Here is a 22160-nt window from a genome sequence, read left to right on the forward strand (position 1 = left end):
GATTTCCTAATGCCACAGCTCACACAAAGGGGGTTCTGACATGTAACCAAAAGAGCAACTCACACACCATCTCATTCATTCACCCCCTTCCTCCCTCATTCATTTCATCACCAATTCTTGATTATCTGCTATGTGGCAGACACCATTCCAGCCCCATGGACAGGTTCTGGCCCTCAAAGAACAATTCCATTTCATTAACTCTAAGCTATACCACTTTTTTACATTTTAACATCCAGGCAATCAAAATGCATCTTGAATCGACAGCATGCCGTAGTTTAATTAGTAGATCCAAAAATAACGGTGTCTTTAACAATAGATAATGTCACAGAGTCAATGAAATATGATAAGTATAGCCGAGACTGTTATGAGTTCACCAAAAGCAATTTCATTTTCTTCCTAGACATCAGAAAAACTGCATTTCCCAGTTTTCCTTTCTGTTAGGTGTGGCCACAGATTGGTCCTGGCCAGTGGAATGTGGGCAGAGTACTATAAGCCACTCCTCCTTTCTGGCCCACAGAAATCTCCCATGGCACTCCTGGCCCCACCCCCACTGCCCTCTCTGCCTTTCATCCTGCGCGGCACACAGGATATGGGCAAAGGCTCTGGAGCAGGGGTAGTCAACCTTTTTATACCTACCATCCACTTTTGTATCTCTGTTAGTAAAATTTTCTAACTGCCCACTGGTTCCACAGTAATGGTGATTTATAAAGTAGGGAAGTAACTTTTCTTTATAAAATTTATAAAGCAGAGTTACAGTAAGTTAAAGCATATAATAATAATTATTTACCAAGTACTTTATGTCAGATTTTCGCTAAGTTTGGAAGAATAAATCTTTATAAAACAACTTACTATAGTTAAATCTATCTTTTTATTTATATTTTGGTTGCTCCACTACCGCCCACCATGAAAGTTGGAACGCCTACTAGGGGGCGGTAGGGACCAGGTTGACTACCACTGATCTAGAGGATTCAGGCAGAGGTCCCAGGAGGGGGCTCCAAGGCCCTTGGGGGATGGCAGGACCACAAATTGGAAGGAGCCTGGAGCCCTGAATAACCTCTTACAAGGCTGCCTGCTGAACACCCGCACCAGGATGGTGAGTGGTCAAGATGTAAACCACTGTGTTAAGTCACTAAAACATCAGGATTGGCCCTGGCTGGTTGGCTCAGTGGTAGAGCGTCGGCCTGGCATGCGGAAGTCCCGGGTTCGATTCCCGGCCAGGGCACACAGGAGAAGCGCCCATCTGCTTCTCCACCCCTCCCCCTCTCCTTCCTCTCTGTCTCTCTCTTCCCCTCCCGCAGCCGAGGCTCCACTGGAGCAAAAGATGGCCCAGGCGCTGGGGATGGCTCCTTGGCCTCTGCCCCAGGCACTAGAATGGCTCTGGTTGCAACAGAGCAATGTCCCGGATGGGCAGAGCATCGCCCCCTGGTGGGTTTGCCGGGTGGATCCCAGTCGGGTGCATGCGGGAGTCTGTCTGACTGCCTCCCTGTTCCCAGCTTCAGAAAAATACAAAAATAAAAAAAATAAAAATAAAACACCAGGGTTGTGTGTTATAACAGCTAGTGGTTCCCACCCTAACTGATACCATAAGTAAACAACCAGATAGTACAGATTCAGTTAATCATAAGTGCTCTATGAAGAAATAACAGGAAGGGGGACAGATGGTAGGTGGCGTGTCCAAATGTGGTGGCCAGAGAAGGCTTCTCCGAGGAGGGGACATTGGAGTGGAGGCCTGAGGAAGAGAGGGAGGGAGGCGAGCAGGGAAGGTGCTGCGCTGGAGGAACAGCAGGGACAGGGGGAAGCACGCAGGGCCCTGGTCAGCCAGAGGCTCTCAGACCAGGCCAGTGCCTCAAAGGGCCTCTGGTCTGTCCCTATCGCCAAGCGACCACCTGCCTTTGTTGAAGATCCCAGTGACAGGGAGATAACTAGTCCAGGAGGCAGCTGTTTCCATCTTTAGACCACTCAGATTGCTTTAAAAAAATTTTTTTTAAAGCTCTTGTCAAGAGCCAAAATATTTCTCCCCTCTGGAGAAATCATTTATACAACTCTCTCCCTCGGGACCTAAAGAACAAGTCTAAGTCTCTGGGTTGCTGAAGGTGGCTTCCTGTTCCTAGCAAGCCTCTCCTCGCCAGGATCAACATTTGCCCTCCTTTAAGAATAACCTATCTGCTCTGTCTGTTCCTCCTAAAGAAAAGCATGAGAACTGAGCTCAGCCCTTCAGGTGAGTTCTGACCAGTGCAGAGCAGGACGGTACTGACTGACACCTCCTTCATCCTAGACACTTTACTTCTGGTGATGCAACCTGAAATAACATCAGTGTTTAAGGCACTTACTCACTGCCAACTTCTATGCAACCCCTTGTGTGATCATACATCTTTTATCCCCCTAATGATTGGAAAGAGAGAGAGAAAGAGAGGAAGAGAGAGAAGCATCAACTTGCTATTACACATAGTTATTCCATTTAGTTGTGCACTTATTGACTTCTTCACCTTCAACCTTGCTGCTCTTGGACGATGGTTTATCCACTGAGATACCCCTGTCAGGGCATGATCACACATCTGAGTCTCTTTTGTGTGCGTGTGCTGTTGATGGGCGTTACTGCCACTTCCCTATGTATGTTCCCGCAAGGCAGTGTGCAGACCCAATGAGGGGGACACCCTTTATCCACTACCCGATCATGGCAGGGGCCCTATCTGTGTGTCCCTATGCACAGCAGAGATGACAGGAAGCGTGAGGCTCCCAGCATCCCTTTCTCTTTCTGACTCAATTTTTTGGTCTTTGTGCTAATCTAGGCAGATGATAAAGACACATTTTAACTCAGGCAGACAGGTGGGGGCCTCACACAGCAGCCAACTGGGAACCTGCTTCTGACCTCTGTAATGTTGGTGATAGTGTGGTGGCAAAAGCCTTACTCTGCTGGGCACAGACCTATATGCATCCAGTCATTCATTCCTTGCAACAACCTGTTGAAGTAAGTACTTCAACATTTCCCCCATTTGGCAGGTTAGAAAACTGAGGCCCAGAGGAGCTAAATATCAAGGCAGTGGTTACACAGCCAGAAAGTGCTAGAGTGAGTTACAAAGCAAAGGGGGACTAAGTCACAACACTCCTCTGCCCAAAGAGCTAGGGCCTTTCCACCACACTCCCAGGCTCCCAGGAGCAGGAGTCCTCACCGAAGCAGGGAGGACCGAGGGCCTGGCCCCACACCTCTGTGATGCTGTCCTCTGCGCTCTCCCCGTGGTGACTCAGTGCCAGCCACACTGGCCTCGGGGCCACCTTGAGGCCTCTGCACATGAGATGAGGATAGGGCTGTGGCTTTCTCCTCTGCCGTCCTCCCTGGTCTGGAGCACCTCTGGGCATGCAATAGGTGCTCGATAAATATTTGAACAAATGATTGAGGAAGCCTGAGAGGTGGGCGGGATATGAGTCCCCATGGCCAACACTCCCTCAGGATGTGGCCGTCACAGACCTGAGCCCCAGGACAGGAGCAACGTTAGAGCAAGGGGGTCGGCCAGTGCTGAAGGAGCAGAGCCCGGTGGCCCGAGTCCCACAGTCCCCACTGAAGGACCAAAAGGATCAACCTCGCCACCAATTCTTGCTGAAACCTGCTAATCCTGGTTGAAAAACTTGATGAAAGATGTATGGACTTTTTTTTTAATGTTTTGCCTTTTTTTTCTCTTAAAGGATCCAAAACCATGTAATGCGAGACTCTGAGATCCACTTATCAAGAAATCAGGTTTCAAAATGTGAAGAAAAAAAACCTTTACCATAGAACGAAGGTCATTTATGAAAACCTGTGGAAAGTAGGGTTGGAACACAGAGCCAGGACCCTGACTCTGTATAATGACAAGGCTGCACGGCTGCTCCTGCCCTCTAGAGAAGAGACAGAAAAGGGCTCAGGCACAGGGGTTCTGGGCCTAGACCACCTGGGTTCGAAACCCATCTTTGTCACTTACTGATTTTGCAACCAGCTGTTTAACCTCTCCACGCCTCGCTGTCTTCATCTGTAAACTTTGTAAAATAAAGTTGCCAAAACTCATAGAATTGTCTGAGAAATGAATGACACCCTAGATGAGAAGCACCCACAGCAGCGCCTGCAAACCGGAAATGCTCCCTGCACACCGGAAGTGCTTGGCGAACATAAGCCAGTAACTTGCTCCTCAACCCTTCTGGGGCAGGTACTTCTAACTACAGCAAGGAGGCTCTGACAATTTGGCTCTGGGTCGAATCCTCTGTAAACTGGATCTAAGAAAAAATCTGGAAAAGGAGAGGGGCAGTCCCAGGCTCCTTCCGCCCTCCCCTGGGCTGGTGGGGGTGGGCGCTGGAGTCACCAGGCTTGCCCTTGGAAGAGCTGTCACTTATCACGCTGACTTCTCCAGATGGAGCATTTTGACTATTGATCTGATAAATAAACAGCCTGCTGGCTCGATCAAAATGTTATTTTGCATTTCAATTACTGCTCACTAATGCAACCTTCATCCCGCCAGCATGCTGCTGGCAATGACACCAGCCCGCCACTGGCTTGAGAGGTAGAGTCACCCCCTACCAGCATCAGATAGAACCAGCACCCTCCCTCCCTGAGAAGTCAGAGCAGGGGTTGGGGAAACGACTGTTCCTGAGGAGGTGAGGGAGGAGGAGTGGAGATCTGGAGGGGCAGGGGCTGCTGTCCTGCCCTTGTGGCTGCAGGGATGACAGACTGAACGCACCTAACCCAGCCAGTGGCTCCTGGGACCTCGGAGTCAGGCCTCAGCGACCCCACTGCTTGGTTGAGTGGCCTCAGGTATACCATTACACTTCCCTGCGTCTCAGTTGCCGCCTTGATAAACTGCATCGAGAACAGCTACCCTGCTTTGCTGGGTTGTTGTAAGGACAGAGTGAGAAAACAGACATGGAAGCCCTTTGGAGGAAGAAAAGACAGTAATACTATTGTATTATCTAATGGGATGATAATATGATATTTCCTTTCTTGTTAAGCATGTAACTATGGGCAAAGTGCTTTAAACATAGAAGCTTATTTAATCCTTGCCTGACCTGTGGTGGCGCAGTGGATAAAGCATCGACCTGGAATGCTGAGGTTGTTGGTTCGAAACCCTGGGCTTGCCTGGTCAAGGCACATATGGGAGTTGATGCTTCCTGCTCCTCTCTCTCTCTCTCTCTCTCTCTTTCGCATGCGCACTCTCTTTCTCTCTAAAATGAATAAATAAAAATTTTTAAATTTATTTAATCCTTATTATAACTCTGGAGTATTAGTCCTATTTTACAATCCATTCAGGCATAAAGATGTTGAGTGTCATGGGTCACACACAGCAGCTTTGGTACTTTAAAGGGTAAAGTTTTGATCTCTATTCTGATACCCACATCTTGGGGTTCAGCTGCTCTGGGTTCTCACATACACTGGGATCAAGAACTGACTCTGGAGAAGTGTAGTGACTCCAGATGGTCCCTTCTTCCCTGTCCTGGCCAAACTGGCCTTGAAAGGTGGCAGAGGAGAAACAGCCTCTATCCTCCTCCGGGTAGGTCCAGGCTCGAAGGAGGAGCCGAGGCTACTGACATCCAGAAAGAGGTCGTCAGGTGCCATAGACCAAAGCTGTGTCCACCCACAATTCATAAGTTGAAACCTAACCCCCAGTGCGATAGTATTAGGAGGCGAGGCCTTCCAGAAGTGATCATTAGGTCGTGAGGATGAAGCCCTTGTGAGTGGGATCATTGCCTATACAAGAGGTTCCAGAAAGCGAGAAGACAGCTGTCTATGAAACAGGAATTGGGCCCTCTGGAGACGCTGAATCTGCAGAAGCCATGACCTTGGACTTCCCAGACTCCAGACTGTGAGAAGTAAATTTCTGTAGTTTATACGCCACCAGCTTAGGGAATGTTGTTATTCTAATTTTGTCCAATGGACTAAGACAGCAGGCCTGAACAGAAACTGTTCATTGGACCACCTGGGTTTGGGGGCCTGTGACCCAAGGGCAGCCACTAGAGCTAAAAGGACAAAGGGGTGGGTAAACACAGGTTACTCAGTGAGACACTAGGCTGTCCAGAGATCAGAAAACCTGGGCATATCTCGATGACAGGAGACAAGCAGAACAAATGTCACTTAGAACCAGAAAAATTGCGAGGGCTGGGTCATCTGTGTGCAGAGCCATGAGGGGTGGAGGTGGCCAGTAGGCACTGAATGGAGAAAGTTCAAAGTGGATGGAACGGGAACTCCCAATATCATGGGAATGTAGCACAGGTCCCAGGGGTCCCTTTGAAAAGGACTGCCCATCCCTCCAACTCTGTGTGTCTTGGTGGAATTGAGGGTAAATTTTGGCTCTTTGCTTTCTCGTTTGTCTTCATAATGCATTCACCTAATATGTTTCTCTCTCTCTCTTACACACACACACACACACTCCCAGCTCCTATTTCAAGATGGAATTGCAATTTTATAGTATACATTTCAGGGTGTTTTTTTTTCCAGAGACAGAGAGAGAGTCAGAGAGAGGGATAGACAGGGACAGACAGGAACAGAGAGAGATGAGAAGCATCAATCATTAGTTTTTCGTGGCGATGCCTTAGTTGTTCATTGATTGCTTTCTCATATGTGCCTTGACCGTGGGCCTTCAGCAGACTGAGTAACCCCTTGCTCAAGCCAGCAACCTTGGGTCTAAGCTGGTGAGCTTTGCTCAAACCAGATGAGCCCGCACTCAAGCTGGTGACCTCGGGGTCTCGAACCTGGGTCCTCCGCATCCCAGTCCGACATTCTATCCACTGCGCCATTGCCTGGTCAGGCCATTTCAGTTTTTTTTTTAAAAAATAATAAACAGCACAAGGGTCTTCTGAGTCCTTATTATGCCTGGTCAAAAGAGCCCAGCGACTCACCGATGTGGCTTCTGCCCCAGCTCTGGGGCTATGTGTCCTTGAGACAGTCACTTGCCCTGTCTGGTCTCAGTCATTCTACTTCCCTCTCTGGAAAATGGAGGCAGCCCTTTGCCACCTGCCAGAGAGGCCTAAACACACATGACACAGGGGGTAACACAGTGGGCCCCCTGGAAAGAAATCGCACTGTTGGCCCCAATGTTAACCTGGGAGGCTGGGCACCAGTCACAGGCTTTTTGCTCATGCTGGTTTCACAGGTAACACAAGGGTTAAAAATGAAATCACCCGAAGGGGAAAAATCCACATCACAGAATGAAACACTCCCTGTAATACAATGACCTGAGATCAATATGACATGTAGATAGTGGGAATCCATAACTCCCTAGTCTCTCACCCCGATGTGTCTGCCTAGCCAACGCCAGTCCTCCTGCCCACACGACAGGGTCAGGGGAGCAGGGCCTCTCCACCCACGGGCACCCAGGGCTACCTGCCCCATCCGCTGGCCAGCTCAGGCTGGGAGACACTGGGAGGAGTAGCCATCCAAATTCAGGCTCTCCCAGTCCAGGTTCAAGTCTTGGCTTCACCCCTTCCTTCCTTCCTCCGCGACCTTCAGCAGGTTCTTGACCTTCTCTGAGCCTCCGTTTCTTCATCTCTGAAACCGGGATAACCCATCTCGGTACCTTGTGGAGTTACAGTGAGGATCAAATTAGAATATTATTTTTCAGAAGCTTTGCAAAGTGTCAGCCTCCTGCAATGCTGTCACACCCTTCTCACCCTCACCCTGGCGTGTCACAACCCTGGCTCCCAGAAAGTGAACAATGTCTTCAGGCAATCGGTCCCACCAGGCAATTTGTCCACTCACAAATGAAACCCAAAGTGACCCCCGACTTGATGACCACTCACACACCTGTCCAGTTAACGAAGGTAAAAGCCTCATACCCACTGTGAGGGTGGAGGAACTGAGGATGGAAGGTGTCCCTGTTCAGTGTCCCTTCATGGGTTGGGGACAGAATCAGAATTTGAACCCAGGCCCTTCCAAGCCTTGAGTTCTGAGCTTGACCTCAACATCTCACAATTTCAAATAGAAATAGTTTAAAAAGGCAAAAGCAAACTTTTTGGCCAGGATGACTCCAAGGTTTCAAGGTCATGAACTTAAGGAAAGTCTGAAAATCTGGCACAGACCAAAGGAGATTAAAGAGATGTCCTATTAAATGTTATATGGGAGTGGATCCTGGAAGAGAAAAGGGACATCTGTGGGAAAATGAATAAAATCTGAATCAAGTACGGGGTTTAGTTAATATTTAATAGTAATGTCGCGACAACAGAGCCCTCGATGTGACCAGTGTACCACAGCAATGTAAGAAGTTAGTGAGAGGGAAAACCGGCCAGCGGGATACGGAACTGTCTGTACTATCTGCTTAAAAACATTTTTCAAGATTTTATTTATTGAATTTCAGACAGAGAGAGAGAGAGAAAGAGACAGAGAGGGAAGCATCAACTCGTAGTTGATTCACTTTAGTTGTTCATTGATTGTTTCTCTTCTGTGCCATGACTGGGAAACTCGGGGTTTTGAACTGCTGACCTCAGCGTTTAAACTAGAACAAATTAAAAGCTCCAAATTTGCTTCTTGAAAAGAAGGTGAGGAGCCACGTGACTCATGTGCTGACCTGTCCTCAGGAGGCATCCAGTTCGGACCCCCAGCTCCTCCTGCAGGCCAGGGGCCTCAGCAAGCCTTGCTCCGCTCTGCCCAGCTCTGCTCTGCACACACAGGGGCACTGCCCATACTGTCTTCTCCACTCTCCACCAGTGGTCACAACGTGCCCTCACCGGTCTAGAGCCACACAGCCGACCGGACACTTGGGACCAGCTCTCTCACTCCTACCAGTTTAGCCTAAGATAGATCATCAGAACAAAAAGCCACATGAAATCTGACCTATTCACTTCAAGTACACACGTGTCCGCACACCCACAGGCACACAAATACTTCTGAAAACAACCTTAATGTTGGTTAATGATTCCATTGGGTTGAATTGTGGAATTGTTGAAATATTGGTAATTGGAGAAAATGGAAAAACACATTGGAAATAAAATCCAGTCTCTTCCATAGTCAGCAAAGAGCTTTGTAACTAGTCCTGGCTACCTTTCCAACTTCACCTTCCAGCCTTCTCCCCAGGTTTCAGGTGCACTGGCCTCCTTGCTCTGCTCCAAATATGCCAAGGGCATTATGACCCCAGGGTCTTTGCACTGGCTATATATATACACAATATAAAAAGGAGTATATATGGAAGATAATGTACAAAAATGAAAAAATACTTTTTGGGAAATTAGCTGAACTGTTAAAAAAATTTCTCAAATTACTTAATATTGTAACATTGTATGAAATTGTATAAAGAAGACATGCTTAGCCTGACCGGTGGTGGTGCAGTGGATAGAGTGTTCACCTGAGACATTGAGGTCCCAGGTTAAAAACCACAAGGTCACCGACTTGAGCACAAGCTTATTTGGCTTGAACGTGGGCTCACCAGCTTGAATGTGGGGTCACCAGCTTGAGCATGGGATTATCGACATGACCCCATGATTGCTGGCTTGAAGCCCAAGGTCACTAGCTTGAGCAAGAGGTCATTAGCTCAGCTGAAGACCCCCGGTCAAGGCAGGTATGAGAAGCAATCAATGAACAACTAAAGTGCTGCAACTACAAGTTGATGCTTTTCATCTCTCTCCCTTCCTCTCTCCCTCCAAAATAAATAAATAAATAAATAAATAAATAAATAAATAAATAAATAAATGATATGCTTTGATATTGTGTTGAGATCTTGTTTCAACATCTTTCCCACTCACTTAGGCAAGCCACTTAGCCTCTCCATGCAGCAGGTGTTCCGTCTGTAACATTGGAATTGCATTCCCTAGTCAGAGGGCTGCCTTGAAGATGAAAGAGAAAAACGAGAAGAAGGCATATACTTGGCATGTAGTCGTGGCCTCCATAAAGGTCACTTCTCCCACCACAGTCTGTTCAGCTTTGTTTGTGTGGTTTGTTTTTGTTTTGGGCTAAACCCAAATGTCACTCCCTCTACAACTTTCGAGAGTTAGGGACTCCCTTGAACTTAGAACACATGTAACTTACACACATTAGACTTCGTTGCTTGTCAGCCTCCCCTGGCTAGCTCCTAGAAGGCAGGGTACTAGTCTCACTCATGTCTGGATCCTTACAGAACCTGGCTAAGTGCAGGGCGCAGAGTGGGCTCCCAGTGATGCTGAATGAATGAATGATTCACAAGCCAGGGAGAGAAGGGGAGATTAGATGTAGAGCTTTCATAGAATCTTAAGAGATCAGAAGGCTCATTTGGTTCAGTCCTCCTTTTATAGTTGAAGACCTCAGGCTCAGAGAATAAGGAACTGGCCCCAGGTCACTGAGCCAGTCAGGGCCACGCACCTGGTTCCCAGCCCACCCAGCCACAACACCACATCTCTGGGACAGGACCTGAAGAGGGCTGAGCCCTGCACCCAAGCCATCAGCTCCAGGTGTCTTTGGGGGAAGGCACAGCCTGGGGGAGGAGAGGGTTACAGAGTATCTCCTTCCAATCAGCGATTGTGCTAATCAATCAACTCAATTAAATCTAGAATGCTTAAAAACCAGTAATAAACAAAAACAGCAGAAAGTAATGACTAATAATCAAGTAAAATTGGATTATTTCTGTGCTGACTGGTTGGGGTGGGTAGGGGGTGAGAAAGTTCACTGCAGCAAGGAAACAGAGAGAAACAGCCAGCTCAGCAACATGGGGACCCTGGGTGCCTGGGAGAGGACACTGGGGCCCTGGGAGGGGATGTTTGGGCCTGGGAGGGGATGCTGGGGCCTGGGGGCGGGGATGCTGGGGCCTGGGAGGAGATGCCGGGGCCTGGGAGGACCCACAAGGGCAGAATTTCAGGGTGCTCAAAAAAAATCCACTACCAAACACAGAACTATGTCCAGGCCCTGTTTTATGTGTGACACACAAATTAACTCACTTCGTTCGCACAGCAACCCTTAGAGATCAGATAATTATTATGATCCCATTTTACAGATGGGGAAACTGAGGGGCAAAGGCACTTGGTCTCACAGCTGGGGTATAGCCAAGATTTATTTGGATTCCTGTGGTCTAACACCAGGGTTTGCCCTAAAGGATATGCTGTTTGCTTCCTGGGAGACGGGGTGCTCTAGCCTGGGGAGGAAGCACATTTATCTCATATAAAAAAGTGTTGCTACTCATCTATTTATTTAATTTTATATACCACACATTTACTGAGTTTAACACAACAGAGACCTTGCCCCTAAGCTGAGCAGCCCATGGCAGACACAAGTGATAATCACATGACATGGCCAAAGTGTGATGATAGTCACACACACACACACACACACACACACACACACACACAAGAACTTCTGAAGCAGAGAGAAGGGGTATCTAACAGTTTTTAGGGGAGGGGGGTCAGGGAAGACTTTCTGGAGGAGTCACCTGGGCTGCCTTGAAGGACAAGTAAGGTATTAAAAAGGCCAATAAAGGGAGTGCTATGAAGTCCAGAGGTTGCTGGTTCGATCCCCAGTCAGGGCACATACATACAGGAACAGATTGATGTTCCTGTCTCTTTCTCCCTCTTTCCACTTCTCTTTCTAAAATTAATTAAAAAAATAAACATTAAAAAAATAAATAAACAAACATTAAAGGGAATGGTGTGGAATGGTTTTCCAGGCAGTGGGGACGAGCATGCACAAATTAGAGGTGCACATCCAGGGAAGCACAGGTACCTTGGGACTTCTGGGACTCGAGGGGTGCGGCAGGGGGCGGGGCCGGGAAGCCGTCAGGTGAGGGCATGGCAGCGGGAGAGGTGAGCTGGGGCCACTTCCGGGAAATCTTTGGATGCTCAACTTAGGGTTTTGGAACTGGCACCCCGGCAGCCGGCTCCAGTGATGCAGGAGCATATGTGGGGCTGGCTGCCTCACAACGCACCCCTCTCTGGGCGGGTTCCCCCACCTGACCCGCAAAGGCCCTGCAGTTAGAGCCACCGCCTTAGTCTGAAGGGCAGACTATGTACACTGCGTTCGCGGTGCGGTAGCGTGGGGCCTCGGCGGGGCAGCCCGTTTTCACCATCGTGAAAACAAGGAAACGGAGGACCCAAGAGGTAAAAATGACCGTCACACCGATGGCTTAGAACTCCAGCAGTCCGTTTCCCTGTCCTGTCCACCCCCTCCCCGTCCACCCTCTTTGCAATACAAACGCATTCGCAAAGCTAGCTATTTAAAGGAACCCCGCAGTTAATCCTCGTGTAAACGGAAAATCTTTAAGCAAAGCTAATAATCACCCCCTAATCCAGCTGTTACATAATTCCGGGTATTCCCTACAGTGCTGGGGCTGAGGTATCCTGGTCCCTGGAAACCTTCCTTGAGGGGAGAGCACGGGGCTGGGATCAAGACCTGTTGAAAGGCGGAGCTTGTACCGGGAGGGGCTTTGGGGTAGGAGGGCTGAAAGGAGAAGGCGAGATGGAGGTCCCCGGGGCCACCCACAGCCTGTCTGTTCCCGCAGCCCTGGGAATAAGCCACCCCAGCCTTCCAGCAGTGGTCACAGTGGGGCACGGGGCTCATGGCAGGGGGAGAGGTGAGTGGGAAGAGGAAAGGGGCTCGGCCCTCTGGCCTCCAGGCCGCTCAGATCACATCAGCGAGGTTGTTCCACATCTTCCAAACATCAAGCAACAAAAAGAGAGGTAGCCCCATTCACGAGGGGAAACTGAGGTACTAGAGAACATTAAGTCATAAGTCTATCCCTTGACCCCACCAGCACTGCCCAGCCCCCTCAGACAGGTTGGATAACCAGTGATCCCCCTGTTCTAAACTGGCAGGCTCCGTGGCCTCTACTGGACTTTCTGCCGCCAGCGCCTGGCACAGTGCCAAGTAAACAGCTGGAGCTCAGTAACTGTGTGGAGTGGGAATTAAAATTAGTTCACTTTAAAGAAATTAACTTGAAAATGGGAATAAAAGAGAACCAAGATAAAAAGAAGGGAACAGCCTGACCTGTGGTGGCCCAGTGGATAAAGTGTCGACCTGGAACGCTGAGGTCGCCGGTTCGAAACCCTAGGCTTGCCTGGTCAAAGGCACATATGGGAGTTGATGCTTCCTGCTCCTGCCCCTCCTCCTCTCTCTCCTATCTCGAAAATGAATAAATAAATAATTTTAAAAGAAGGGAACAAAAACGGGAAGTCACCTATATCGAACATCTCTTGTATGCCTGGCACTGTACGAATTCTATTTAAAGCAATACTATTTTATTATGTCAATACAATTATATTTTAAATAACATTAGATATTAAAAATAGTACTTATTAAAAATAAGAACAATACTATTCTTCTATTCTGGTTGGCCTAACTTACACAGAAGTGGATGATGAGTAAGGTATTAAAGTTTAGCTACCTAATAATACTAATAATTGCTAAGATTACTTGAAAGCTGACCATGTGCCAGCTGCCATGGCATCATATCACTCAGACCTCCCAAGAACCTGAGGAGGGTGGTACTACTATTATCTGTAATGAATCCTGGCACTGGCCCTGGGTTCTGAAGCCACCCATACTCTGCAGCACGCACAGCCACGGCACCTTCCCCACCCGCCACCCCCCACAAGAGCCTGCTAGGATGGGAAGAGGGCAGAGGAGACCGCCTGCAAGATCCTGATGAAGCAGTCAAGGGCTCCACTCACTTGGAAGTTTCCATTCTGTCTTTTTTTTAAAAAATATTTTTAAAATTAATTTCAGAGAGGAGAGAGAGACAGAAGGCGGGGAGGAACAGGAAGCATCAACTCCCATATATGCCTTCAGGCAAACCCAGGGTTTTGAACCGGTGACCTCAGCATTCCAGGTGAATGCTTTATCCACTGCGCCACCACAGGCCAAGTTCCATTCTGTCTTGAGGCTGCTTAGGTCTGAGTAGACAAATGATAGAATATGAATGAACCCAAGAAAAGAGCTGGAGAACTAAAAATCCAAGTGCCTCCATTCAGCTTTGAGCAGTTATTTCCCTCTTTTCAGGTAGGATACGTGATTCTGTGGAAAGGCCCCTGATATAAAGCCAAACCATTGACAGTTTGGGTCCTGGCTCTGCCACTCACCAGTTGGCACTTAACTAATCGAAACCACAATTTCTCCATCTGTTAAATGGGGCATGCAGGTTTCCCTTGTGGATGGGATGAAGAAAGCAGTGCATGAATGTGAATGGAAAATCTGGGAAAAGATATGAGAGTCACAGAAAACTTGGTGGCAGTGGTTACTCTGAGGAGTCTGTCTGGGGGATCAAGGATTAGGGAAGAGCCTGGCTGGTGGTGGCATAGTGGATAGAGTGTCAACCTGGGACACTGAGGTCCCAGGTTCAAAACCCCAAGGTTGCTGGCTTGAGTGCAGGCTCACCAGTTTGAGCACAAGGTCACCGGCTTGAGAGTGGGATCATAGACATGACCCCATGGTCGCTGGCTTGAGCAAGGGGTCAATGGCTCAGTTGGAACCTCCCATTCAAGGCACATATGAGACACAATCAATGAACAATTAAGGTGATGCAACTACGAGTTGATGCTTCTCATCTTCTCCCTTCCTGTCTGTCTCTTGGAAAAAAAAAGATTAGAGGAGAAAGAAAGAAGAACATAGTCATTGCCTACACTCTGGTACTGTTTGACGTTTTTATTTTACATGTGAATATTATTTATTTTAAGACTGAAAAATGGAAAAGTATATATAGAGGCACTCAGTAAGTGACAGCCGTACAATAACAAGCCCCCTTAAAATCTTCCTTCTCATGGACTGCGCAAAATATCAGAAATGCATTCCCTTGGTGATCTCGGGCACAGCCAACACCAGGATCTATGCAGAAATCACCCCCTCTTCACATCCCCAGCCTTCTTACTGTCTCTCCATCCTACCTCCCAAAACTCATTCCCCAAAAGAGCCCCCTCAGCTTGTTTGGCTAATGTATTCGCAAACCAAATTAGGGGCCCTGGCTCCCAGGGAGGTCCTCAAGCCAGTTGGTAGATGCAGGGAATGAGATACCATCTAGTGCTCAAATCTGATTAGGTCTCACCCCACCCCCCACCCCACATGCAAAAGCCCACTTTCTAATCAATTTTACAAAGGGCCCTCTGCAGATATACACTAATGGTATTGAGCTGAGATGTTTAAACCAAGTCTGCAAGAAGTCTGCAGAGATAAAACGTACATACTGTATTAAGGAGGAAGCCTGTCGCCACAGTGTCCTTCTCAAAGAGAGAGGGGTGGGATCACAGGAGGAGTGTCCACTATGGACAAATGCCACCCCTACTTCAGGAGCACTAGCCTCGTCCTCTCCTTCCCCCTTTCAAACTGAACCCCCATCCAACTCCTTCCCCATAAGTTTCCGTGTCATTTAACCTTTCTGCACTAGGGGCCCAGTAAGTGATTCAGTGACTGGTATGTTATTCTTTCCCCTCTAATCCTTGGTCCCCTAGACAGACTCCCCAATGTAACCATACTATTTGTGAATCGTGTAATCTTTTCATAGATTTCCCATGTACATTCATGCACAGCTTACTTAATCCCTTCAAGAAACCTGCAAGGGAAGCCTGGTGTCCCATTTCTCAGATGGAGCAGTGGAGGCTCAGGTGAGTTAACTGCCAGCCGGGAAGTAATTTAACACCTGGCTCTTAGGATGCCACCTGCATGGCCTGGAGTATTACCGTGATCTCCTGGCCTCAGTCTACGCACCTGTAAGACAGGAGTGATAACGGTAGGACCCATCTCAAAGGGTTAGAGATGGTGTGCGTCCTGTGTGCAGAGCATTGCCTGGATAGAACCAACTACTCAATAAACATTCTCTTACTCTCTACACTGCCATTAACACCAATTTTCTTTTTGTCATTCTGCAAATATTTGATGACTTCACACCTTTTCTCTGGAATGCCTTTTCCTCTCCCTTCTCATAGAAGCCTTCCCTGGCCAGCCTGTCACTCTCTCCTTGATGTTTCCGCAGCCCTTGCTCACTGGACAGAGATGGACAGAGTGCCTGCTGTGAGCTCACCGGGGGGCTGGGGAGTGCTCATTGCTTTCTGAACTTCTTGTGCTTTGGAGCATCATTTATCAGTTAAGTCCCTTGAGGACAAGGGCTATCTTATTCATCTTTGTACTCTCATAGAAGGTGCCTAACAAGTTTTTTGTGGAATGAATGAAAGAATGAATCAATGAGGGGCCGGATGAGCCAAGGCAACCGCAAGCCTGGCTTTTTCCACTTTTTTTGGGCCATGGCCTGATGACCCCACGAGCCTGTCTGGTGACTCAGGGTCCTCTGAGATGTCAGTGACTGCAGCCCAACACCATGTCCTTGCAGACTGCTGCTGTATGTGTGACCTGCACACCGTGTGCTACTTGGCGTCTGGCAGAGATCTGAGTAGCCAGGACCCGCAGTCCAGCATCAACACTCACTCACCCAGGGGCCACACCAGAGGAATCACAGGGAGCTTGTCACAAGCAGATCAGACAGGGAGGATCTGTTCCCATTTTGGGGAAGTAGCAAACTGGCTGCCTCCATCCATGTTGGGCTGACTGGCTTCAGGCTGCCCAGCCTCCAATGCCAGCACTTCTGTGCCCTGTTCCAAGTCATCAGCAGTACATGGTACCCCCTGCCCTCCTGGAGGTAGCAGATCCACTCCTGCCCCCATCAGTGCTCAACAACAAGGACTTCAGGCTGAGTGCGAACCGGCTGCATGGCTCTGAAGGGCCCGGCGAGTGCACTGAGCAGCCTGCGTGACCTGAGGCTCCCAAAGCCTCTGGTCTAATAAAAAAAAAGGGGGTGCCAGAACCTGAGTCAAGGTGGTGGTTCTGCTCCCTCAAACCTGGAGAGCGACAGCCCCCAGTCCCCACTCTTTCGCCAACTTTGGAACCATGGGCTGCTGGGTCACCGCATTCCAGCTTGAGACAGCCCACGGGCTCTAGGTTAATGTCCTATCTGCAAAACGAAGTGAAAGTCACTGGTTTTTGACGAGGGTTTCTCCCAGCACAGCCTGGGTCCTGCAGCATCAGTACCACCCAGAGGGTTGGTTAAACTCAGATGCCTGAGCTCTGCCCCAGACCTGCTGAATCAGAATCTCCAGGCTTCAACGTGCACTATAATATGCCCTCCAAATGACTATCACTCTGATGGAAGTATGAGAACCAGTGTTCTGGGAGCCATGCAGTAAACATCTGGAAAGCCCTTTGCAAGCAGAAAATGTGTTCTGACTCCTGGGCCACTGGCACACTGGTTTATCATTTGAAACATGCTTCTCTTCTCACCTAATTCTTCCAACAGCCACTGGAAGCAGGTGGGGCAAAGATTCATTCATTTGCTCTTTTAGGGAGACAACAATCATCTATTGTGTGGAGTTACTAGGCGCCAGGCACTGTCCTAGGTGCTGGAGACGTTATGGTGAGCCGCACACAATCCCAGCCTTCAGGAAGCAGGTCCAGACAGACCTCACACAAGTAAACAAACTAGTACGTGACACTCCCTACTCCCTTAACCTGTTTTATTTGTCTTCACAGCATTAATGGCTTCCTAACACAGCATCATGTATTAGAGAAGCATAGGGCACCATTTTTTTTTTTATTCATTTTAGAGAGGAGAGGGAGAGACAGAGAGGAGAGACAGAGAGAGAGAGAGAAGTGGGGGAGGAGCTGGAAGCATCAACTCCCATATGTGCCTTGACCAGGCAAGCCCAGGGTTTCGAACCGGCGACCTCAGCATTTCCAGGTCGACGCTTTATTTACTGCACCACCACAGGTCAGGCTAGGGCACCATTTTAACTGAAATGGCATTCGAGTCTTGAATGAAGAGGGGAAAAGCTAAACAGATGTCTGGAGAGTTAGGGCAGAGGTACTCCATGCAACAGAACAAGGTTCAAGCCCTTTTATAGGTTAGGTTAACAAAACATCAGTGAAGAGTCCAGAGCCCAGCCCAGACTCCCAGCCCCTGTCCCACCCCCCATACCAGCCGGCTCTTGGACATCGCCACCAATTCCTCCTCCTTCTCCGCCTCTCCCTCCTGCCCCTGCTCCTCCCGGTAACTCCCAGCGCCCGAACAGGAGAGGTTTGTCCCTCTCTATACACAGAGCTCTGGCCTGTGAGTTTTTCCTAAAACCTCCATATATTGGAAATATGCAAAATATTATTAACCTACAAACATCAAAAAGCAAAATAAAAAATTTTAATGTTCAATTAAATGTCCACAAAGCACAAACATGCCAACTTGCTTCGTTTAGGGTGCATTTGCAAACATTTCGTCACATCTGAAAATAACTGGTAGGGGAGATTTTCTCTGTAGGAATTTCTGAGTTGTCCTGATGAATGCCAAGAGATCAGAGCCTATTTTAAATCCAATGAGTTATTCACATCCAAAAATTCCAAATAATTTTTATAATAAAATTATGTTAATGAGGCATATAATAATATATACGCTGTGACATGGATTTTTAAAATTTTTTATTAACTTTTAATTTATTGTGTTTACATGGATTCAAGTGTCCCACTGAATATAACTCCCTCACCCCCACCCCTGTGTCCCTTTTTATACCCCCTGTGCTCCCCTCCCCCTGAGTCCCTCCCCCCTTCCCTCCAGTGTGATATGGATTTGTGAGGATTTCAAAGCAGCCGGGGGTGGAGCGTGCAAGGCTCTGGGCTAAGCTGTGAGAGCAGAAGCAGGCTCCACGCCCCTGCCTCAGGGTCAGCGCTCCTGGAGCTTGGGCAGGAAGTGGCAACGCAGCCCAAGAGCCAGTGCTGTGGGAAGAATGAGGAGCCTGCCCAGCAAGGTTCATCTGTGAGGCCGGGCACAGCCATTCTGCCCCACTGCACCTGCGCACCCAGCCGCAGGGCCAGCCCCTGCAGAGGCCTGTCGGTCTATCACAGGAAAGGGCTCCCTGCCTCCTGAAGAACTGCTCCCCTGGGCAGCAGAAGGGTACGGGTGGAATAAGGTGCCCACTGGAGGGCAGGGCTGGGCTTGAGCACAGGAGGGAGGAAATCGGAGTGTGTGTGTGTCTGTGTGTGTGTGTGTGTGTAGGTGTGGGGGGGTCCCTGCCACAGTTCCACAGAGACACAATGACATGGAGGGTAGCCTTGGCAGAGCAGAATCCTAAGAGAGGTTCACTGACCTGACCACAGAGGGTGCTTGAGGATTCTAAGCTTTGTCCATTTCCCTCTCTGATCTGTTTGTGACCTTTACCAATGCCTCACCCCAGGTTCACTAGGAAAACCCGCCAGGCACGCTCAGCTCTCTGCTGATCACACTCCTGAATTCAGAGTCCATGGAGAAGCTCACAGACTACCTCACAAGGAAGGTGGTTCTTCCTCCCCTCTGGGCACTGGGCCCTCTTCAAAAAAAATATTAATATTATTAGTACTCAAAAAAATATAACTGCACATCACTGATCATCTCTGGGTTAGTGACTAACTCGGCCAACAAATCAGCTTATATGCTTGTTTTCAAATGACTTTGTCTCTTAAAAAAAAGTCAAAATCATCATTAAGGATATTCAAGAGGCTGGGCTAGAGCCAGAGATGACTCTGAGCACAGTGCTAAGAGGGGAGCGGAGGGAATTCACAGGGAGCAGGAGGGGGAGGGGGAGGGGGCAGGGGAGAGGAGGAGGGGGAGGGGAAAGGAAAGGGAGGGGAAAATAGGAGGAGAGGAAAGGGAAGGGAGGAGGGGAGGGGAAGGGGAAGGGTAGAAAAGGGGAAAGAGAGGGAAGGGGAAGAAGAAAAAGGAGGAGAAGGAGGGGAAGATGGCAGAGGAGGGGGCAATGGGGAGGAGGGAGAGGCAGAGGAGGCTGGGACAGCTAACTGCAGGTCTCTGAGGGCTTCTGCTGAAGGGTACGGTTCATATGAAGGTGTAAAGTTCAGGGCATTTACTGAAAGGTCGCACCCAGTGGTCTGTCCAGCCATTCCCTTATTCATGGTATTTATTCGGTCCTTCAATGCTCTGGGCACTGACAGTGACAGTAAGGTCTTCGACCTCAGGCCGTTTTCTTTGAGTGGGAGATGCAGATGATTAGCAAGGGTAGCTTATCAAATCACATCATCACATCATGTTTTATATCATCATAATGTAATATAATACATTCCACTCACAAAAATTAGGAGATGTTTTATAGCTTCATGTTCATTTTGAAATATCCCCTAGCCTGACCAGGTGGTGGCACAGTGGATAGAGCATCGGACTGGGATGCGGAGGACCCAGGTCCGAGACCCTGAGGTTGCCAGCTTGAGCGTGGGCTCATCTGGTTTGAGCAAAAATTCACCAGCTTGGACCCAAGGTCGCTGGCTCAAGCAAGGGGTCACTCAGTCTGCTGAAGGCCCACAGTCAAGGCACATATGAGAAAGCAATCAATGAACAACTAAGGTGTTGCAATGCGCAATGAAAAACTAATGATTGATGCTTCTCATCTCTCCGTTCCTGTCTGTCTGTCCCTGTCTATCCCTCTCTCTGACTCTCTCTCTGTCTCTGTAAAAAAAAAAAAAAAAGAAAGAAAGAAAAAAAGAAATATCCCCTAAATTTTGTGAGCAGTATAGTTTAAAAGTTCTGTGTGACCCAGGAACCCCTTGAGGGTGGGATGAGTGTGCACACATACGCAGACACACTGCGCACGGGCACGTCTACAGCACGGGCTGGGCTGATGAGCACTGGCTGCTGACGTCGGACACAGTCACCCACGCGTGCACACACCCACTCTTCCTCTGTGGAACACCCGCGCGCAAAACAGGACGCCACAGCCTCGCTCACTGAGCAGACAGGCAGAGAAGCACGCCAGGTACTGAAAGCATTCAGACTTGTCCGAGTCACACCCATCACTGGCCCAGAAGTCCTGCGCCCAGTTAGCAGCCTTGCTGCCTGCCACCACCCCCGCCTGTGCCGCACTCAGGGATCACGTCCGAGGGCACCGGGCTGCTTGGGCACCCAGTGAAACAGAGCTGGGTGGGTCTCTGTCTCCAGCAAGGGGCATGCATGATGGCCCAGGACATCCTAAGCTGATGTTTTCTGCCTTTCCCTCTGGAACATGAGCACATTTTATAAACACAACGTTTCTCTTCCCTCACTGGCGTTATGCTTCCTCCCATTCCCTAATCTCTCCAATTTTCTCTTTTACCATCAAAAGGCATCTTGTCAGTTAAGGGCTTTTAGATAAACTGTTCTATTTCAAACTGCATGCCCGGTGGGGCCTCTGCTTCCTTTGCTCCTAAAGGTTTCCCAGCCACACCTTGGGAATCAGGGAGGTAGGCCACAGGCCTGGGCTCAAACCCTGACTGCCCACTTGTTTGAAGGTCACAACAGCATCTCTATTTGCCTATTTCTCTCTCTCTCTCTCTCTCTCTCTCTCTCTCTCTCTTTTTTTTTACAGGGACAGAAAGAGAGTCAGAGAGAGGGATAGATAGGGACAGGCAGACAGGAACGGAGAGAGATGAGAAGCATCAATTATCAGTTTTTCATTGCAACACCTTAGTTGTTCATTGATTGCTTTCTCATATGTGCCTTGACCGTGGGGCTACAGCAGACCAAGTGACCCCTTGCTTGAGCCAGTGACCTTGGGTCCAAGTTGGTAAGCTTTTTGCTCAAACCAGATGAGCCCGCGCTCAAGCTGGCGACCTCGGGGTCTCGAACCTGGGTCCTCTGCATCCCAGTCCAATGCTCCATCACTGCACCACCGCCTGGTCAGGTCTTTGCCTATTTCTCGATCTGTAAAGTGAGGTGCCGGTTCCTAACTGCCGGTTCCTAAGGGTGGTTGGAAAGATTAAACAAGACGATGCACATGAGGTGCTCAGCACCAGGCCAGCACTACTTGAGTAAGCACCGGTATGTGCAGCCTAATTAAGAACGCGCAGAAAATTCTCTCTCACGTTCTTTCCCTTTTGGATGCCGTTTGACTTCAACACGCACAGGAGTCCCAGTCAGGGACGACCACCTTCTTGTAGCCAGCACAGCACAGCAGAGAGCAGGGAGGAGAGGCCCCAGAAGCCAAAATCAAGTATTTTTAGGGATGGGGGTACGGCACAGAAATCCTGAGCACCAGTGAGGCCTCATTTGCTGTCTCCAGGGCAGAGTTTCCCAATGTATGGTCCACAGAATCCAGTTCCATGGAATGGAATTTTAACAATATCTTGTCCCTTTCTCACACACCCGCTGGGGAAAAAAAAAGAAAATAAAATATCATGCTTTAAAAATAAAGAAAACACTTGGGTGAATGAGTCAAATAGGTTTCTTCACTGCAAAATTTAAAAAACCTTTTTTTGTGTGTGGCAGAGACAG

The 22160-nt window shown here is 48.8% G+C and overlaps 1 protein-coding gene and 1 non-coding gene across 6 annotated transcripts in view; one reads left to right on the top strand and one right to left on the bottom strand.

The window, feature by feature from the left end:
• Positions 1-22160, bottom strand: part of ESRRB (estrogen related receptor beta) — a 179096-nt gene that overhangs the window by 63116 nt on the left and 93820 nt on the right. The window lies entirely within an intron of this gene.
• On the top strand, positions 1147-1222 carry TRNAA-GGC (transfer RNA alanine (anticodon GGC)). Its single transcript has one exon. It is a non-coding gene; the product is annotated as a tRNA-Ala (tRNA).

Source organism: Saccopteryx bilineata, chromosome 4 (assembly GCF_036850765.1).
Source record: "Saccopteryx bilineata isolate mSacBil1 chromosome 4, mSacBil1_pri_phased_curated, whole genome shotgun sequence".
Taxonomy (NCBI): Eukaryota; Metazoa; Chordata; class Mammalia; order Chiroptera; family Emballonuridae; genus Saccopteryx; species Saccopteryx bilineata.